This window comes from Delphinapterus leucas, chromosome 6 (assembly GCF_059928025.1).
Source record: "Delphinapterus leucas isolate spDelLeu-1000000601 "Yukka" chromosome 6, BTC_Dleu_Yukka2, whole genome shotgun sequence".
NCBI classification, from domain to species: Eukaryota; Metazoa; Chordata; class Mammalia; order Artiodactyla; family Monodontidae; genus Delphinapterus; species Delphinapterus leucas.
In genome coordinates this window covers 37,151,840-37,170,331 of record NC_143134.1, presented here as the reverse complement: position 1 = coordinate 37,170,331, position 18,492 = coordinate 37,151,840, and the positions used below count along the sequence as shown (strand labels likewise).

General features: G+C 40.3%; 1 protein-coding gene across 1 annotated transcript in view; it reads right to left on the bottom strand.

Moving 5' to 3' along the window:
- Positions 1–118: 118 nt before the first annotated feature.
- Positions 119–18,492, bottom strand: part of ZNF510 (zinc finger protein 510) — a 67,804-nt gene continuing 49,430 nt past the window's right edge. Inside the window, exon 7 of the mRNA XM_089913007.1 lies at positions 119–18,492. This exon is cut by the window's right edge and continues 12,803 nt beyond it. The gene's annotated coding sequence lies outside the window, so the exon portion shown is untranslated.

The window sequence follows — 18,492 nt, the reverse complement described above, 5'->3', positions numbered from 1 at the left end:
TTGCTTGAGGTGCAGACCCGCTGTGGCGCCCGGGGAGAGTGAGGCGCGCGGGGGCAATCCGGGGCGCACATGTTGTCTTCCAGGTTAGGCCTCGCCAAGTCTGTACGCATCTCCGGTGGTTCCGAAGCTCCGGAAAGGTACGGAACCGCTGTCGCGTTTTCTGACTCAGCCATTCATGGTAGGGAGGTAGAGAGAGAGAGAGATCCAAGCCGAGAAAGGAGTTAATTAGGAAGAAAGCAACCCCTGCTCTCTGTAGCCGCCTGGGTCGAAGTTAGTTCTTATCTGTTCAAGAGAACCAGTTACCAAGCACATCCATATTTATGATCCGATAGATTTGTTTTTCCTTCTAGTCTGTTTTTAACCCACTCCCTCCTCAGTTCTCGTGCTTTTTTTGTTTTTTTTTGCAGGTATCATTAACATACAGTGTAATGTACAAATCTTAAGTGGAGTTAAATTTTATTTTTTAATTAAATTTTTAAATTTAAAAATTTGCCAAAATTTTATCATGGAAATTTTAAAACATGCCCAAAAAGTTGAAAGAATTTTACAGGGAACACTCCTATATCCACCACCTAGATTCTATTTTACTCTGTCAGAATCTGTGCATCTGTCCACAGTTAGGTGAGTTTTGCCTGATTATCCACCCGTTATCCACAATCCTATAAAAATATGGACCATTGCTATCACTTGAGAAAATTCCCTCAGTTATATTTTTTAGGAGCAGGTATAATAAATCTATTTATAAATGTGCTAGGGTGTTTCAAGAGTCCATGTCCTTTCTTCAGACTTTTCTTGCTAAAGCTGTGTACCAGGCCCCTCAAGTGATATGACTCTGTGTGTGTGTGTGTGTGTGTGTGTAAATGATGGATTGAGAAGGATGAGGAAGATGGAGTTAAATGGCTCTGTTCTACCTTAATTTCTCCTGGGGCAGGCTTCAGGCAAACAGGCATAGAGGAATTTAGGAATTTCTGCAGGCTCTGCGAGAGTCAGCTGGTCCTGGACTTGGAGGTTGGTCTTGCACTGGGGTTTCTCATAGATGATGACCATGTGTCCAAGTCTTCCAGGGCAGAACCAGACAACATTCAGGTTCTTTGTCTTTATAAGTTCACCCACCCTTGTTTCTGGATTTGTGGTTCAGAAAATACGATCCTCTATTTATGGTATTTGTCCAGTGGAACCCCTTCAGGATCACACTTATCAAGGGCAGAGTGCTAGTGAGGTAAAAGTGACCAATTTCACTCTGCCACAAAGTGCAGGAGAGACTGATCCTGAATCCTCTGGCTTTCAGTTGTGTGAAGACATACATTATTGAACACACACTTAAGTGCTCCCAGTTTGAGAAACTCTGCTGTGGGTTTGGACATTTCTAATCATAGACCTGTTTCTAAGTCATGTTCCACCAGTGCTGGGGTGCCACAGATGCACTCTCAGGGTCACAGCAGGATATTTTAAATACTTGAGGGAAACAGAGGTTATCCTCCTGACATCCTGCTTGTGAGTGGAGATAGTTCACGATTTCACATTAGACTTCATTTCTTTTCCACTATATTTCTTTGAATAATGTCATATCTTTGCCAAGTTGGGTTTCTAACAGTTGTGATAAAAAGCTGGAACTGCACAGGCTTCCCTGGTGGTGCAGTGAATAAGAATCTGCCTGCCAGTGCAGGGGACACAGGTTCGATCCCTGGTCCGGGAAGATCCCACGTGCCGCGGAGCAACTAAGCCCGTGTGCCACAACTACTGAGCCTGCGCTCCAGAGCCCGTGAGCCACAATTCCTGAAGCCCACGTGCCACAACTACTGAAGCCCGCGTGCCTAGAGCCCGTGCTCTGCAACAAGAGGAGCCACCGCAGTGAGAAGCCCAAGCACCACAACGAAGAGTAGCCCCCGCTCACCACAACTAGAGAAAGTCCACGCTCAGCCACGAAGACCCAATGCAGCCAAAAATAAATAAATAAAAAAATTTAAAAATTATAAAAAAACCTAAAACCGCACAAAAATCACTGTATTTAGGGAATGAGGTTGGGGACGTCCAGTCTGATTCCAAGATTGGAGAAGTTGTGCAGTGTCCAACAGGCAGGCACACTCTGGGATGAAATAAAAATATTACTTTTTCTTTTAATTTATAGTTGTATCTTCAAATAGCTACTAAGTTGTTCAGACATAAATACTTATTAAGTTGTTTGGATCTAACTTCCAAATAAAAGAAACTGATAGGAATTTCTTTTGGCCTAAGGGTGCTGTGAATAAACTGCTGACACCAAGAAATAAACTACTGTGAACCAAGAAAGTTTGGAAAGCTTTGAATCAGGCAGTAAGCTCCTTGCCTTCTGCAGCACTGTAATATCTTCGCAGACTGGCGCAAGGCCTGGCACATTGTAGGCCTCCATGAATATTGTCTGATTGGTGAATGCATGGAATGTGCAAGATAGGGTGGCGCTAAGAGACCTTTCACCATCTGGCATGGATCGAGTATGAATGGGAGCAAGGTTGTCACAGTGCCTTACAGAAATGGTGTTTCCCACTGTCTGAAACAAGCAGGGCAGAGCTCTGAGGACATATGCAACTGCAGGCTTGCCAGTCCACAGAAACCCATCAACCTAACACCCAGCCAGCTCTATTTCATTCACATTATTCCAGGGGTGAGCCTCACCCGACAGTAGATGCCCAGGTTTCCTTGGTTTAGATGCTAACCACTGACTCTAACCACACTGTCTTCACACTGTGACCAATAGCTGGTCAGAGCTCCCCAAAACTTCCTGGTTGAACCTGGGAATATGTTACTTGGTACATCATATATTCCAGACCATCAAATATTCCAACTTATCAAATTTTCCTGACCTCCTAACTTCTGGTTATTTGGTACACTGCACACTTTTTTTAAAAAAAGCATTAGTTACAGTTATGATTAAATAATTATTTGGTTTTTGTCCATTTCTTTTTTTATTGAAGTATAGTTGATTTACAATGTTGTGTTAGTTAGTTTCTGGTATACAGCAAAGTGATTCAATTATACAGTTATACATATATATATATACATATATATGTATATATTTTTTTCATATTCTTTTCCATTATGGTTTATTACAGGATACTGAATATAGTTTCCTGTGCTATACAGTAGGACCTTGTTGTTTATTTATTTTATATATAGTAGTTTGTATCTGCTAATCCCAAACTCCTAATTTATCCCTCCCTTACCCTTCTTGTCCATTTCTTGAGTATAAACTCCCCCAAAACAAGTCCATGTCCATTTTGTTCTGCATATCTCCAGAATCTATCACAGAGCTTGGAACATAGAGAGTACCCAATAAATACTCATAAATGGATAAACTTCTTTTTGCTTGTCCTTATCCTCTTGTACTTCTCCCTCTACCTTCCTCCCCACTCCCTAGCCTTTCATTTTTCATTTTGTTCTCCTCCACTATGTTTCTGGTATGCCATTATCACCCACACACCTGGCTGAGTTCTGCAGCTGTACTTCAGTCTGAAAATAGTACATTCCTGGTGAATTCATGTCCGCTGCTGTCACTAATGAACCTTGGTTTTTCTGAAACAAGGAATGTGTCTCCCAAGAGGTTAATTCACTGAGAAGTAACTTAGGCTGAAGGGATAAGTTGTTGCCAATATACCCTATCAGCCTTTTGAAGAGAGCCTTGCCCAGAGAGCAAGGTTTCACTTTGCTCCCTTTGTCTAAGAAAGAAGAAAGTACAGTAGAACGCTATCTCTGAAAGGCAACTTTTGGGTTTTATTATTAGCTGTTAAGGATTAGTGTCAACAGAGTGCAATATTAGCAGGAGAAATGAAATACACAGATAATAGAGGATTTTAGTACTGGAAGACATTTTATAAACCACTTACGCCCATGGAGGTAAGGAATCTGACCCTCTTAGGGTAACTCACAAGTTCAAGCCCAGCTCCCTTCAGGCCTGGTCCAGTTCACTGACCCCATGTCCAGGTGTTACCGACCTGGGTTCTTGGACTCCTTAATCAGTAGAAATTGATAAGAGGCCAGACAAGAAATTCAGACAAGGCTTTATTGGGACTGGTGCTGCAGCACGAGGGAGTGAAAACAAGTAATAGGCCCCCTGAGCTGGGGCAAGCTGATCCCTTAAATGCGGTGAGGGTAGGGGCGGACCCGTGTGTCAGGTGGAAGGGGTGGCGCGGGTGGCCTGCCACCCCCTTGGTGGTGCTGTGTGCAGGGATCATGCACAGTACCCTGCTTTTGCTCCTGACACCTCAGAAGTGGCAGCTGGGTTTTTGTTTTTTTTGCATCTTGTTGTTCATACTTTGCCCCAACTGCGCATACACAGTTATTTTTAGTCCCTTATAGTTTCTTTGTATTCTCTTGCTCGGACTAGACTAGATGTTTGTCCAGGTGTAAGTGAGGCAGGAGATAGATGGGCCCCAGGCTGAGCAGCTGGAGTTTGTCCTCTGTGGACAGATACTCCAAGTTGAGGAGCTAGAGAAGAGCTGAGCCCTGCCCAGATAAAAGATAAAAGACCACATATTCCTTATTCTCGAAGTCAAGGAGACCTCCCTGACTACACATGCGTAGAGAGGCTCCTCGGAGGTCAAAAGGGAGGGGGCACCACCCCACAGTAAGTGATGCCAACCTACCCATAGGCCTCTTCACTAGAATCCATCGTGGCTATGAGATGTGTGCATGGGAGGACCCTGAGATACACCATATACGGACTCAGAACCAGGCAAAGCAAGATGATTGGCCAAAGGAAACCCGGAAGAAATGCCCCATAAAGGTGATTCAAACTACCGGGAGGGCATGACTCCCTCTCTGAGCCCGCCCGTGTGTCTATCCACACATACGTGCTGTTTTTCTTCCTCATAACACTTGTTTCACTACTTTCTGACTCTATGTGGAAATTCATTTCTACACAGCTGACAGGCCAAGGCCTTGTCACTGGCCACTCTTCCCTGGTGGTCTAGTGGCTAGGATTCAGCGCTCTCACTGCTGGGACCTGACTTCAATCTGTGGCTGGGAACTGAAATCCTGTTCCAAGCCGCTGCAGGCTGAGGCCACCCGAGGTCATAAGCACTGCAGCAAAGCGTCCCAGGTCCCAAGTCCCAGCCTGTCTCACAGGCTTCATTCCTACAGGTGCTTTGGTGCTTTCAGCCTCCTCCTTACAGCATCTTTCCATGAGTGCTTTCCCATATATGGGGAGAAATGTTCTTTCTGAGTCACTTCTCCAGGTGGAGATGAGAATCACCAAAGGAATGTAGTGACGTTGGTCTGCAAAGCATAAAATATCCTAAAATAAGGCATTATTATTACTACAAAAGAATTTTTAGAAAGCTTCAGACATCAGAAAAGAAGAAAAAAAATGGAAAAGGCTCTAGATAAACAAAATTTGAGGGACATTTTACAAAATACCTGACCAATACTCTTCAAAAGTGTTAAATGTCATAAAAGACCAAGAAACCGTCACGGATGGGAGATAAGGAGTCATGATAACTAAATGCAGTGTGGTATCCTGAATTGGATCCTGAAACAGAAAGAGGACATTAGTGGAAAAACTGGGGAACTCTGGATAAAGTCTGAACTTTAGTGAGTTGTGTTGTACCAGTGTTAATTTTTTGGTTTTAACAAATGTATTATAGCTATATAAGATGTTAATATTAGAGGCAAGTGAGTAAAGGGTAAATAGGAGCTCTGTACTATTTTGCGATTCATCTGTATATCTAAAATTAGTTCCAAAAGTAAAGATTAAAAAAATGTTCTAGAGTCCAAGTGACAGGAAGAAAGCATGAGTAAAGCCACAAATGATCACCACAGAATTTGGCTTATTCTGGTATGGATGTTTCATTTGGTTACTCTCAAATGTGTTTGTTTTTTGGAGTATTAATTGCAATGTATTGTAGTTTCCTTTACACTTTAAGCTTACGAATACCAACTATGTTTCATATAAACGCCCCAAATCCTTGAAATCAGGATGCAACAGGCAGAACCAGTCACAGAGTCAACAAATATTTACTTAGTAACTTCCCTGTGTCAGGCATTGTTAGAAACTAGAAAGATTAAGATAATTAAGCCAAGCTCAAGGGAAGGAGACAGTAGTCTAGTTGGGAAGACAAACTCAGAATAAATAGTTGTGATGAAGGGCAATAAGTAATATAGCAGAAGTATGAATAAAGTATAATGAGAACTTGTATCAGTTACGATATTTTTCTTTTCAAGTGACAGAAAACCTTGGCTCAAACTGTTTTGCATCATAAAGATATTTATTATCTACCATAACAGGAAATTCAGGGACAAGTCAGTTTCTAGGTGTGGTAAAATCAGGGCTTCCTTCCTAGCTGTTCTCTTGGTTCAATCCTCCTTTGTATCGGCATTGCCCTTAGGCTGGTCACAAGATGGATCCCAGTTGCAACAGAGCTGCATTTTCTAGTTCAGGGGCGATAAAGAGACATAGAACATGTTCATCCCCAGAAGCCCTAGCAACCTTCTCCTTTTGGTTTAGCTTACCTAAATTTGCTATAAAAAATGATTAAACAGCAACCTGAGTTAAATAGAGTTGGAAAAACAGGAGGGGGCGCTCACATGCTCTGCAGCAATAGCCAAGCCCAGCATTTGTAAGAAAGACTCCTTTCCTGGCAAGGACTCAGCCAATGAAAAGCCATGGACTCTTTGCTTCTTATAGCCCTCCCAACTTCCTTTTCCCTCTATAAAAGTATTCTTCTTCCCTTGCGGTGGGTGAACTTGCATGTAGCTCACTATGGTTGCAGACCCAGAATTGCAATTCCCTGCTGATTTGGAATAAACCCATCTTTTCTGGAGAAAAATCTGGAAGTCTATTTGTTTCAGGTCAACATAGCTTAGTCGTGCCCTTCCCTAGACCAGTCTCTGGCCAAAGACTTAAATATCCATGATTAGTTTAAATTGATTATTTGAATAAAAGAGACACTGGGGAAAAAGCCAAAATGACCATTACAGGGTACAAAGCAAGGAGAAATCCATTTTCCAAAGATGATATTATCACTGACAAAAATAAATGAAATAAAAAATAAATAAACAATCAGAGCTGAACTCAACTGGTTGAAAATCTTCAAACAGGATGATCAATCTCTGTATAGTTGTGCTGGTTAGTAATGAATGCATCTCAGCTGCAAATCCACCCTTCATTACTTACTCTGTGGTAATGAGCATTTCTCCTTTGCAGTAAACACATTTTGTCAGTAGGGGGCTGTATTAACCATGTATTTCTGATGGTTTGACATTTGGGGCCTTGCTGACTCTGGAGGGACTGCCTAGAAGCCAGTTCCTAGAGAGAGCAAAGACCTGCCTGCAAGCACAGCTTTCAGATGCACACTAAACAATACAGAGCCCATACCCCTCCACCACTCTTTCATTGGGCTGTCACACTATGGGCCACTGTTCCCTTGCACTAATTATAACAGGGCCAGTTATCAGACAGCTAGGAGCAGGCCCTACACCCTGGAGCTCACTAAAATTACTCAATCCTAAGCCTGCTTACCCTACCTCTCCCGTTCCTTCCCATGAAGACCACAATAAAGGCTGTTGCCCATGTTTTCCCCTCACTCCCCCTGCCTCCTGACTGACTCTGATGCTTCCGTGTGGCCCTACGTGGCATGGCCTGCTCTCTCCTCTTGGGAACTGTAACAAACTATCTTTTCAATGGCAATTGTCTCCTGACTTGGCCTTACCATACCTGAATAAAAATAAGACCTACGTTTTAAAACAGGGGTGCTGGAGGGACGTTGCAGGAGAAAGGGCTTCTCTTCTTGTTTTGATGTGCTTCTGTTTGCCACACTTTGCCCCAAATTCACAATTACCAGGGGTGCACGTGTGGGGACTTCAGTGATGCTCTGTCTCACTGGGCATCCAGGAGCGGGTAATCCCTTGGTGAGCCTGCAGTCCCGGCCCAGGCCCAGTGACCACCTTGCTGCAGCCCACACAGTGTGAACACTGTGCACCCCAGGCCTCACACTGCACTGCCCATAGATGGGCTCCTGATGCCCTGACTCCCTCTGCTCACCCAACTGCCAGCCTCAGTCCACTTGCACCCTGGAGGGTTGGTTCCTATTGTTCTCCCAATGTGGACACCACACATGCCAGGCTTAATACCACTCAGTGGGCTCCTGATGCCCAGCTCCTTTTGCATGCCTATCTGGTAGTCTCTGCCCACCTGCAGCCTGAAGGAGTATTTCCCGCTTGCCTGGACTATGGACCAGCTTTGGCTTAGGAAACCCAGCAAATTTCTCCATCATCCAATGGGCTAAATCCACATCTCAGAAGAAACTGAATTCTAGCCATGCGGAGGGAGCCCCTGACAAGTTTGTTCCTTCCTTGAGCACTCTTCCTCAGCCCTAGGATATTCTTTAGAGTTATCTTTTCACCCTTAGTTACTGCCTATATATAGCTAATAGTTTGTTATATTATTTTTTTTTCCATTTAAGTAATTTGTTTGTTATCACTCTTCATTGGGCTCTTCATTCAGTAGGTTTGTACTTAAGATGAAAGATCTCAAGATATGTAACTTATCTTAATGATTAATATCTTTGCTGAATTGTAGCAAAAGGCTTTGCAAACGGAATGCCTCTTTGAGTTTTTCGTAAATAAGAGCAAGCATCCCTTGATGAATGGAACAAGTTTGCTCTGCTTGCAAAGTGGTTTCATAAAGTACATTTGTGGTATCTACTGTTGTTTAGTAACATGCAGATAAAATTCTTGTTGATTTGCAATGGGTAGATTTTAAATGTTCTATAGCCACATAAGAACAACAATCAGAGAGAATATTTTCCCTCTTTCTTTAAAATTTGCCAGTCCAGGACATTGAGTCTTTCTTTACGAATTTAGTAAACAGATGATGAAACAATGTTTTATCAGTTGTGTGACAATCACTTTGAAATTCAGGGACTCTTGGATTTAGGAAACATATTCTAATTTCAGATTGAATTATAATCTACTTGTTTAGATTGTTGAGAAAATAGTCACTGAAAAGAAATAATGATGCATCTATTGTTTACTCGTTCATCTGTTCAAACAGCTCTCATTTATTGAGCACCTACTGTGTCCCAGGTGCAGTGAACTCTTCTGTCTGAAAAACTAGATGAACTGAGAGAAAACAATAGAGTTGAGAATCAAAGTAGGTTCTGACTCTAGTATGAGCTTTTTTGTTGGCTAATTCTATTTTTCATGTAATGCCTTAATTCACTGCCTAATTTCCTTTTTATTTTTTAGAATAACAGAGAAATTTATTGTTGCATGTAACAAAATAGCAGGAAAGGCATAGATATGGCTTGTCTCAGAAGAAAACACCACCAGGAACTTCTTCCTTCTTTTCTAGTTTTGCATCTCTTTATGGGTGGGTTTCCTTTTCTCAACTTGTCCCCTTATACAATGCCTGAGAACATGGCTACTCCCAGAATCATGTCTCACACACTCCACTGAGGATGAATTGAGCTTCCCCCTTGTGAGGTAATGGAAAATATATATTGGTTCTGCCCCCAGTTCCTGGCACAGAGCTCCTGAAACTCTTGTAATTTCCTAAGTGATAAGAGCTCTTGAGGCATTTTTGTTCTAATATTTGGTCTTTGACCCTGGTTCCTGACAGTGCTCCTAAAACCTTTGTTATTTCCTGGGTGATAGGAGCATCTTTTATTCTAATGAGGCAGCTCTGGATAGCTCCTGGATAGGGGCTGGTAGGAAAGACCAAACCATTATTAGAAGCTTGGAATTTTCAGCCCCACTTCCCATGCTCTTAAGGAGTGAGAAGGCCTAAAAATAGAGTTAATGATTGATTATGCCTTCATGATGAAGCCTCCATAAAAACCCCAATAATAGGAGGTTCTGAGAGCTTCCAGGCTTGTGAACATGCAGAGGTTTGGGGCGGGTGCTATGCTCAGAGAGAGAGCATAGTAGGTCCATGTCCTTTCCCCACACGTTGCCCTGTCATCCTTCTGGCTGTTCCTAAGTTATATTGTTTTTATGATAAAACTGTGATCTAGTAGGTAAAATGTTTCTCTGAGTTCTGTGAGCTGCTCTAGCAAGTTAATAAAACCTGAGGGCCCTCATGGGAACCTTTGACTTTTAACTAAACTGTACAGAGGTTGTGGGTAACTTGGGGACCTACTACTTGTGATTGACATCTGAAGTAAGGGGGGCCATTCTTGTGGAACTGAACCCATGACCTGTGGAATCGGATACTATCTCCCAGTAGATAACGTCAAAATGGAGTTGAATTGTTAGGATACCCAGCTAATGTCTGGAGCATTGTTTGGAGGAGTGGAGAGGAACCCTCGCCCCCTTCCACTGCAGCACACACACTGGAATTGGTGATCAGAATAAAACACCCTTCCTAGGTCTCACGTTTAGAAGCCAGAGAAGAGCCCTGAATGGCACAGTTTGAGTCAGATTACTAAACCCAGACCATTCAATCAAGGTTCTTTGATGGACCCAATTTGGATTAGGTACCTAAGCATAGACCTATCATTGTGGTAAGGAATGTGGAGTTTATAAGAGGATTGCAACTCCATAGTAGACACTTGAGTAGACAGTGTGTATCTGAGTGATGGTGGGAGGTTCACATCTGGGCAAATAAAATAATATTCAATAAGAAGACAATGTGGAGGTAGGTTATTACTAATTACTATCAATGAATGATTACCACAGTGCTGGAACACTCCTATAAGCTTATTATTGCATTTACTACAACTAACTTTGATTTTTTAAAATTGGCACACATTTCAAAGTTATTCATTGCAGCATTGTTTTTTTTTAAATTAATTATTTATTTAGGCTGCACTGGGTCTTAGTTGTGGCATGGGAACTCATAGTTGTGGCATGCATGCGGGAATTGAACCTGGGCCCCCTGCATTGGGAGCGTGTAGTCTTACTCACTGGACCATCAGGGTAGTCCCTGCAGCACTGTTTTTAATAACAAAAAGATTATGACAACCCAAAACTCTATCATAGGAAACAAACAAAAAAAAGCCTGTTGCATTCATTCAGTGGAGTACTATGCAGCTGTAAAAACGAGCAGGAAGATCTCTATATACCAATATGGAGTGATCTCCAAGATATATTACTGAGCAAAAAAAAAAAGAGCAAGATGCAAAATACTTTTATAGTTTGCAAATTTTGTGTAAGAAAGGGAAGGGAGTGTGACTATATTTAGATGCATTTGCTTGTATTTTCAAAAAGAAACAATGAAAGGATAAACCAAAACTAAGAAAACTAATGGTCTAAAGAGAGGAAAAGAATTGCAGAGATGAGGATGGAAGCAAAATTTCTATGAATGTTCCTTTTTTATATAATTTTGACTTGTAACCATGCAAATATTTACATAATTAAAAAAGCAAAATGAAAAAATGAAAAAATTTCTAAAAATTGAAAAAATAAACTATTTTTTTTTACAGTGAACATAGCTGTATGTCAAGCTGATGGCATAACCACATACTGAAGAACTACTTCAAATGACTCTAAAACAGAGCATTTTTGACTGTACATCCCTAGGAGGATATATTCCAAGATTAAAAAAAGAATACTAAGAAATTTTAAATTCTATTCAGTAGCCAATATTAGCATTTTTTAAAATTAATTTTTATTGGAGTATGGTTGCTTTACAGTGTTGTGTTAGCCTCCCCTGCACAACAAAAGGAATCAGCCATACACATACAGATATCCCCTCCTTTTTGGACTTCCCTTCCATTTAGATTACCATAGTGCATTAGGTAAAGTACCCTGTGTTATACAATATGTTCCTATCAGTTGCCTATTTCATACATAGTATCAATACAATATTGGCATTGTTATTTCAAGACTTTTATATGTATTCTGCAGGATAAAGCAAAGAAGTAATCAACAACAAGGTCCTACTGTATAGCACAGGGAACTATAGTCAATATCCTGTGATAAACCATAATGGAAAAGAATATGAAAAAGAATACATATAAACATATATATATATATATATATACAGCAGAAATTAACACAACATTGTAAATCAACTATACTTCAATTTAAAAAATTTTTCAGCATACATGAAAGGGATATAATTATACAGTCAAATAAGTTCAACAAAAACCCTATTATCTTTTCTGTGAGTGGGAAATAAATATCAACTTAAAAAAAATTGGCTTTTTTGAAGAGTAGTTTTAGGTTCATAGCAAAATTGAGCAGAAGGTATGATGAGTTCCCATATACCCCCTGCCCACACATGCACAGCCTTCCCCACTATCGACATCCTGCACCAGAGTGTATATTTGTTAAAATGACGAACCTACATGAACACATCACTATCACCCAAAGTCCATAATTTACATTACCATTCACTCTTGGCATTGTACATTCTATGGGTTTTCACAAATGTATAATGACATGTGTCTTCTATTATAGTATCATACAGAATTACTTCGCTGCCCTAAAATTCTGTGTGCTCCTCCTATTTATCCCTCCCTCCTGCTTCTCTAACCTTTGGCAATCACTGACATTTTTACTGATCTCATTAGGTTAATGAGTGCTCTAATGAAGACTTCATTTTTTTCATCTTCCCTATTTCCTTCCATCTTCAAAGATACAAGGGTGGGAACTTACTACCAGGTATGCACTGCTCAGCTCACCGTCTTCAGGGGAACTGTCCAAATTGCTTGATGAAGCAGTTTTGTTGACTTGTTTCTTCATAGGTCTTGTCTTCTTTCTGGCTTCTCTATTCTTTTTAAATCTCTTAAACGTCCACTACAAGAGGAAAACTTAGGCAAAAATAGGGACTTCATTGGATAAAGGTAGCAAGTGGGGTATCAGATGACCATCAAAATAGCTATAAGAGCCACTACTGCTTTGAACCAAACACAAAGAAACTTATACATTAAATGATAGGGATTTTTCAGTCTGTGACTGAAAAGCTACAGCTTCTGATTTCTTATCCTGGAATTGCACAGAGATGGTAGATAAGTTTCTTAATTTATATGACATTAATGCAGTTATTGCAAAATCAAATCAACTAAGTTAATTAAGACTTTAAAGAAAACTTTTTCAAATCTTCTCTATGGCAAGGAGAGATCAATTTGGATTGCAGTACAACAGAAGACAGTTTGTTTCTTGTGTAAGCAGGTCTTGAGGGGATAAAAATGCAGAAAACAAAAAGAGAAGGTTATGAGAGTCACTCTTTGTTTGGCATAGGTGATGACATTGCTATCAATTCCCAAGTAGTTAAAAAATAAAGTTAAATAGGCATTAACATATTTTTAAAAATATGCATATATTATAATCTGTTTAAATCCATATCAGAAACAGTGACTCCCATTTGTTTAAACATTGGAACCTGGTATTTATATTTTCAAAGTAATGGAGGAATTGGGAAAATACAGTTACCTTCCTTAAGGCCTAAAATTCACCTTTGTGAAGCATCATAATTTATACAGCTGAAAGATCATAAAATTCATTTTAAAATTTCAAAAATAAATGTGGTTATGTTAAACCATAGCTTCTTTGATATTTTATTAACTTACTGATATGGGAGAATAATTTAGGAGAAAAATTTGTTTCTTTGGAACATTTTTTCCATGAATTTTACAGAACAATCTTCATTGTGCCAGTATTACAGAATGAATTATAAATCTGGGACTTTCTATAAAGTTTCTAAATCTAGTATTTAATGGAAAATCTTTGCTGTTTCTCTAGTAGTAAGATAAATTAAACCTCTACCTCATAATTGATAAGCTCACAATTAAATTTATTTTGGTGGAGCCTGAGGAGAATGTCTGGTTTGTGTTTTTGGGGGTTGAGGAGGGTGGCGGAGAGTGTAGTTATGAGGAGGAAGTTCCCATCTGAGCTATTCTTAAAGAACCACAGTCTACAACTTTGTCTAGATAGAATATTGTGAAAGGGCATGATTTTATTCTGATTTTACATTTCAATGTTGTTACTTTAACTGTCACTTTATTTTTGTCCTCAAGTGATAAGGTACAAATGTAAATTAAAACAGTCACATGTTCTGGAAATATTAACTGAACGAACAGTGGTTTCTCTTTGTAAGTGAATTTAACTGTACAAATGGCAATATTTCAACTTGATCGTGCTCTAGATAGAAATCATTTAATACTTCTTTTCTAAAACCACCTGATACTTTAATAAATAAAGATTCTTTCAGGCCAATTTAACAGGAATCCAGCAAAATAACACAGAGCATTCAATTACTTAATTAGAATATATGTTAAATATTCCAGACTAATAGTGTAGTTATAGTAGGTATCAGTCATGTATAAAAATATTTGTTAGCTCTACCTTTAAGAAATAGCACAGGAACACAAATCATGATAGATATTTTATATTAATTAATCAGTCATGAGTGTGGGCATGACTCACTTTCTTGGCCCTTCTCACTTATACTTGATGGGGATGTGAAGATGTTGAGGGCATAAACAACTCCCCATTTCTCCTCCCCCACCTCTGGCAACCACCATTCTACTTTTTAGTTTCTATGAATTTGACTACTTTACATATCTCATACCCAGTGTCCAGCAGAGTACCATGCACTGGTTACCAACACCAGGGGAAGGACTGTAAACACTTCTGCACATTGCATCTTGGTATTGGAGTTGCCAAGGAAAACACAACACAGTTAATTAGGCACTGGATGGAACAATGCTTTACTTACATAGAGAAGAGACAGAACAAGATCAGCCTCAGTAGTATGTGTCAGTCCTCCATGGCCAGGGAGTTTCTCCTGGTGGCTGACTCAGGCCAATTTGCCTATGTGCATCCCTCTCATGTTGCAGTGGAAGGAACCCTGTCCCCTCCCTGTGAGGAGGGATATGACGGTGGGGTTGGCCAGGTGCCATATGACACACACATTTAAAGCAGAGATGAGAGTACTAACTGTGGCTGTAACAAGGAGAATATTCCCATGGCATGATAAGCTCACACAGGCTATGTGGGCTCTTTATCTCTTGGTATGGAAGTGTTCCAGACCCAAGGCCCATTCTTATGTGACCAAGTGGGAGTCAAGATACTGCGTACATGAGACTGCTTTTACCAACATACAGTATTTGTCCTTTTGTGACTGGCTTATTTCCCTTAGCATAATGTCCTCAAGTTTCACCCATGTAGCATGTGATAGACTTCCTTCCTTCTTTTTAAAGCTGGATAATATTCCACTGTATGTATATGCTATCTTTTGTTTATCCACTCATCCATCAATGGACGTTTGGCTTGCTTTCCACCTCCTGACTACTGTGAATAGTGCTGTTATCAACATGGGTGTGCAAATATCTCTTCAAAACCCTGCTTTAAATGCTCTTGGATATATACCCAGAAGTGGCATTGCTGGATCATGTGGTAGTTCTATTTTTAATTTTTTGAAGAATCTGTATACTGTTTTCTACAGTGGTTAGACCAGCTTACAATCCCATAAACAGTGCACAAGGGTTCCAATTTCTCCACATCTCTGCTAACACTTGTTCTATGAACTGAATTTTGTTCCCTCCCAAATTACTACGTTGTAGCCCTAACCCCCAATATGATAGTATTTGGGAAATGTGACCTCTGAAGATAATCAGGTTTATATGAGGTCATAAATGTGGGCACTTCATGATGGGTTTAGTGCCCTTTTAAGAGATGCCAGAGAGCTTGCTCTTTTCCTCACCCTATATGCACATGCATCAAGGAAAGTCCATGTGAGCACAGGGAGATGCAGCTGCCTACAAGCCAAGAGGAGAAGTCTCAGAATGAAACCTGCTTTGTGGGGACCTTGATCTTAGACTTTCTAGCCTTTAGACCATGAGACTGGCTGACACAAGCCACCCAGTCTATGGTATACTGTTATGAGGGCCCAAGCTAAGACTCATGTTATTTTCAGTTTTATTGATACTAGACATCCTAATGGGTGTAAGGTGATATCTCACTGTGATTTGGATTTTCATTTTCATGACTAGTGATGTTGAGCATTTTTTCATATGCTTGTTGGTCATTTGTACATCATTTCACCTGTTGACTGTGTCCTTTGATGCACAAAAGCTTTTAAACTTGATGTAGTCCATTTGTTTATTTTTTTGCTTTTGTTGCCCTGCTTTTGGTATCATATCTAAGAGATCATTGCCAAGTACACTATCATGAAACATCCACCTTCTGTCCACAAATATTGGTGCTCTTGGTTATCAGGCCTTCAGACTCAGAATGGGACTTAGACCATGGTTCTCAAGCCTCTGGACTAGGGCTGGGACTTAACACCATCAACTCAACTGGTTTTCAGGCCTTTGAATTTAGACTGAATTACACCACTGGCTTTACTGGTTCTCCAACTTATAGATGATGGATTGTGGGACTTCTTGAACTCCGTAATCATGTGAACTATTCCTATAGTACACTATTTACATATAGCTATATATATTCTGTTTCTCTGGAGAACCCTGACTAGTAAAGATTTGGGTATGGGGAGCAGTACTAGAAGAACAAAATGTTAAGGATGAGTTTTCTGAATTGGTTCTGGGGTTTCTGGAATTGGCTCTCTAGTCTGATTAGATTTAGAGATGCTAATGACTCCATTTCGTAGTAGAGAGCCCTGATAGTCCATGGTGTGAAAAGTATATAGAGATATGCAAAACATCTGCATTGAATATCCTCATCAACCACTTAAAAGAAGAAAGGAACTAAGTGATAAAAGAAGAAAGGAACTAAGTGACTCTGTGTTTGGCATTTTTGAACATTTTTGGAAAACCAAGGAATATAATGTGTTGGTTGCTTCTAATGTTGTTGGACAAAGTGGTGAAAGAAAAGGATGAGCTCTGGGATTCAAATTCCCAGCTCAGGTTCAGCATAAAGTGACCTAAGAGCTTCTACGAATGCCCTGAGGGACAGCCATATCTCCTGTAGCCACACGCTGATATTTCTGAGAATCAAAAATTGATTCCTTGCCTAGCAATTGGCTGAATTATAATGCAAGTTGACCTCCCAGCCTCACAGCATGTCTTCTGTTAAAGTGAATGCATTGCTTGGGAAAGAATGGGATTCTGTAATTTGGGGTGGGGCCATGTGGAAGACCCTGATGAAATTGGGGAGACAGAGCCCCTAAATTCTGATGAGTCTTCTTTTCTCGTGGGATTGGCCTCACTGGCTCCATCTCCAGCAAAAGTGGCCTCCTCAATCCCCATCAGAAGAGATATCTCCACCCCCAGTAATAGGCAGCCTCTCCGCCAACAGTGGTGGCCAAGAAGAGTGGCTTCACAAAGTGAATCAGCTATATGTATACATATATCCCCATACCCCCTCCCTTTTGTGTCTCCCTCCCACCCTCCCTATCCCACCCCTCTAAGTGGTCACAAAGCACAGAGCTGATCTCCCTGTGTGATGCAGCTGCTTCCCACTAGCTATCTACTTTACATTTTGTAGTGTATATATGTCAATGCTACTCTCTCACTTCGTCCCAGCTTACCCTTCCCCCTCCCAGTGTCCTCAAGTCCATTTTCTATGTCTACCTCTTTATTCCTGCCTTGCAGCTAGGTTCATCAGTACCTTTTTATTTTTAGATTCCATATATATGAGTTAACATACAGTATTTGTTTTTCTCTTTCTGACTTACTTCACTCTGTATGACAGACTCTAGGTCCATCCACCTCAGTATGAATAACTCAATTTCGTTTCCTTTTATGGCTGAGTAATATGTCATTGTATATATGTGCCACATCTTCTTTATCCATTCATCTGTCAATGGACACTTAGGTTGCTTCCATGTCCTGGCTGTTGTAAATAGTGCTGCAATGAACATTGTGGTACATGAGTCTTTTTGAATTATGGTTTTCTCAAGGTATATGCCCATAGTGGGATTGCTGGGTCATATGGCAGTTCTATTTTTAGTTTTTTAAGGAACCTCCATATTGTTCTCCATAGTGGCTGTATCAATTTACATTCCCACAACAGTGCAGGAGGGTTCCCTTTTCTCCACACCCTCTCCAGCATTTATTGTTTGTAGATTTTTTGATGATGGCCATTCTGACCAGTGTGAGGTGATAGGTATCAATCAACTACAATGAGGTCATTGTAGTTTTGATTTGCATTTCTCTAATAATTAGTGATGTTGAGTATCCTTTCATGTGTTTGTTGTCAATCTGTATATCTGTTTTGGAGAAATGTCCATTTAGGTCTTCTGCCCATTTTTGGATTGGGTTGCTTGTTTATTTGATATTGAGCTGCATGAGCTGCTTGTATATTTTGGAGATTAATCCTTTGTCAGTTGCTTCGTTTGCAAAGAATTAATTACAAGTAACTGAAGAATTTCATGTTAATCAAAAGTAACTGCTGGGGGAAACAGAAACCTGAGCTGGGCATTTGTATTTGAGATAGTGCTTTCAGAGTGAATTGATATGAACTACTTCTCCTCTACCTGGCTTTGGAGCCAGTCCACAATGTAATCATATTTATTTTCATTGCAAACCTGAGTATGGAAGAATAAAACTGAGGCCACACTTTTTAGTGAATTTCAAGGAAAGAAAAAGTGTTCTTTCAATGACTGTATGTTAT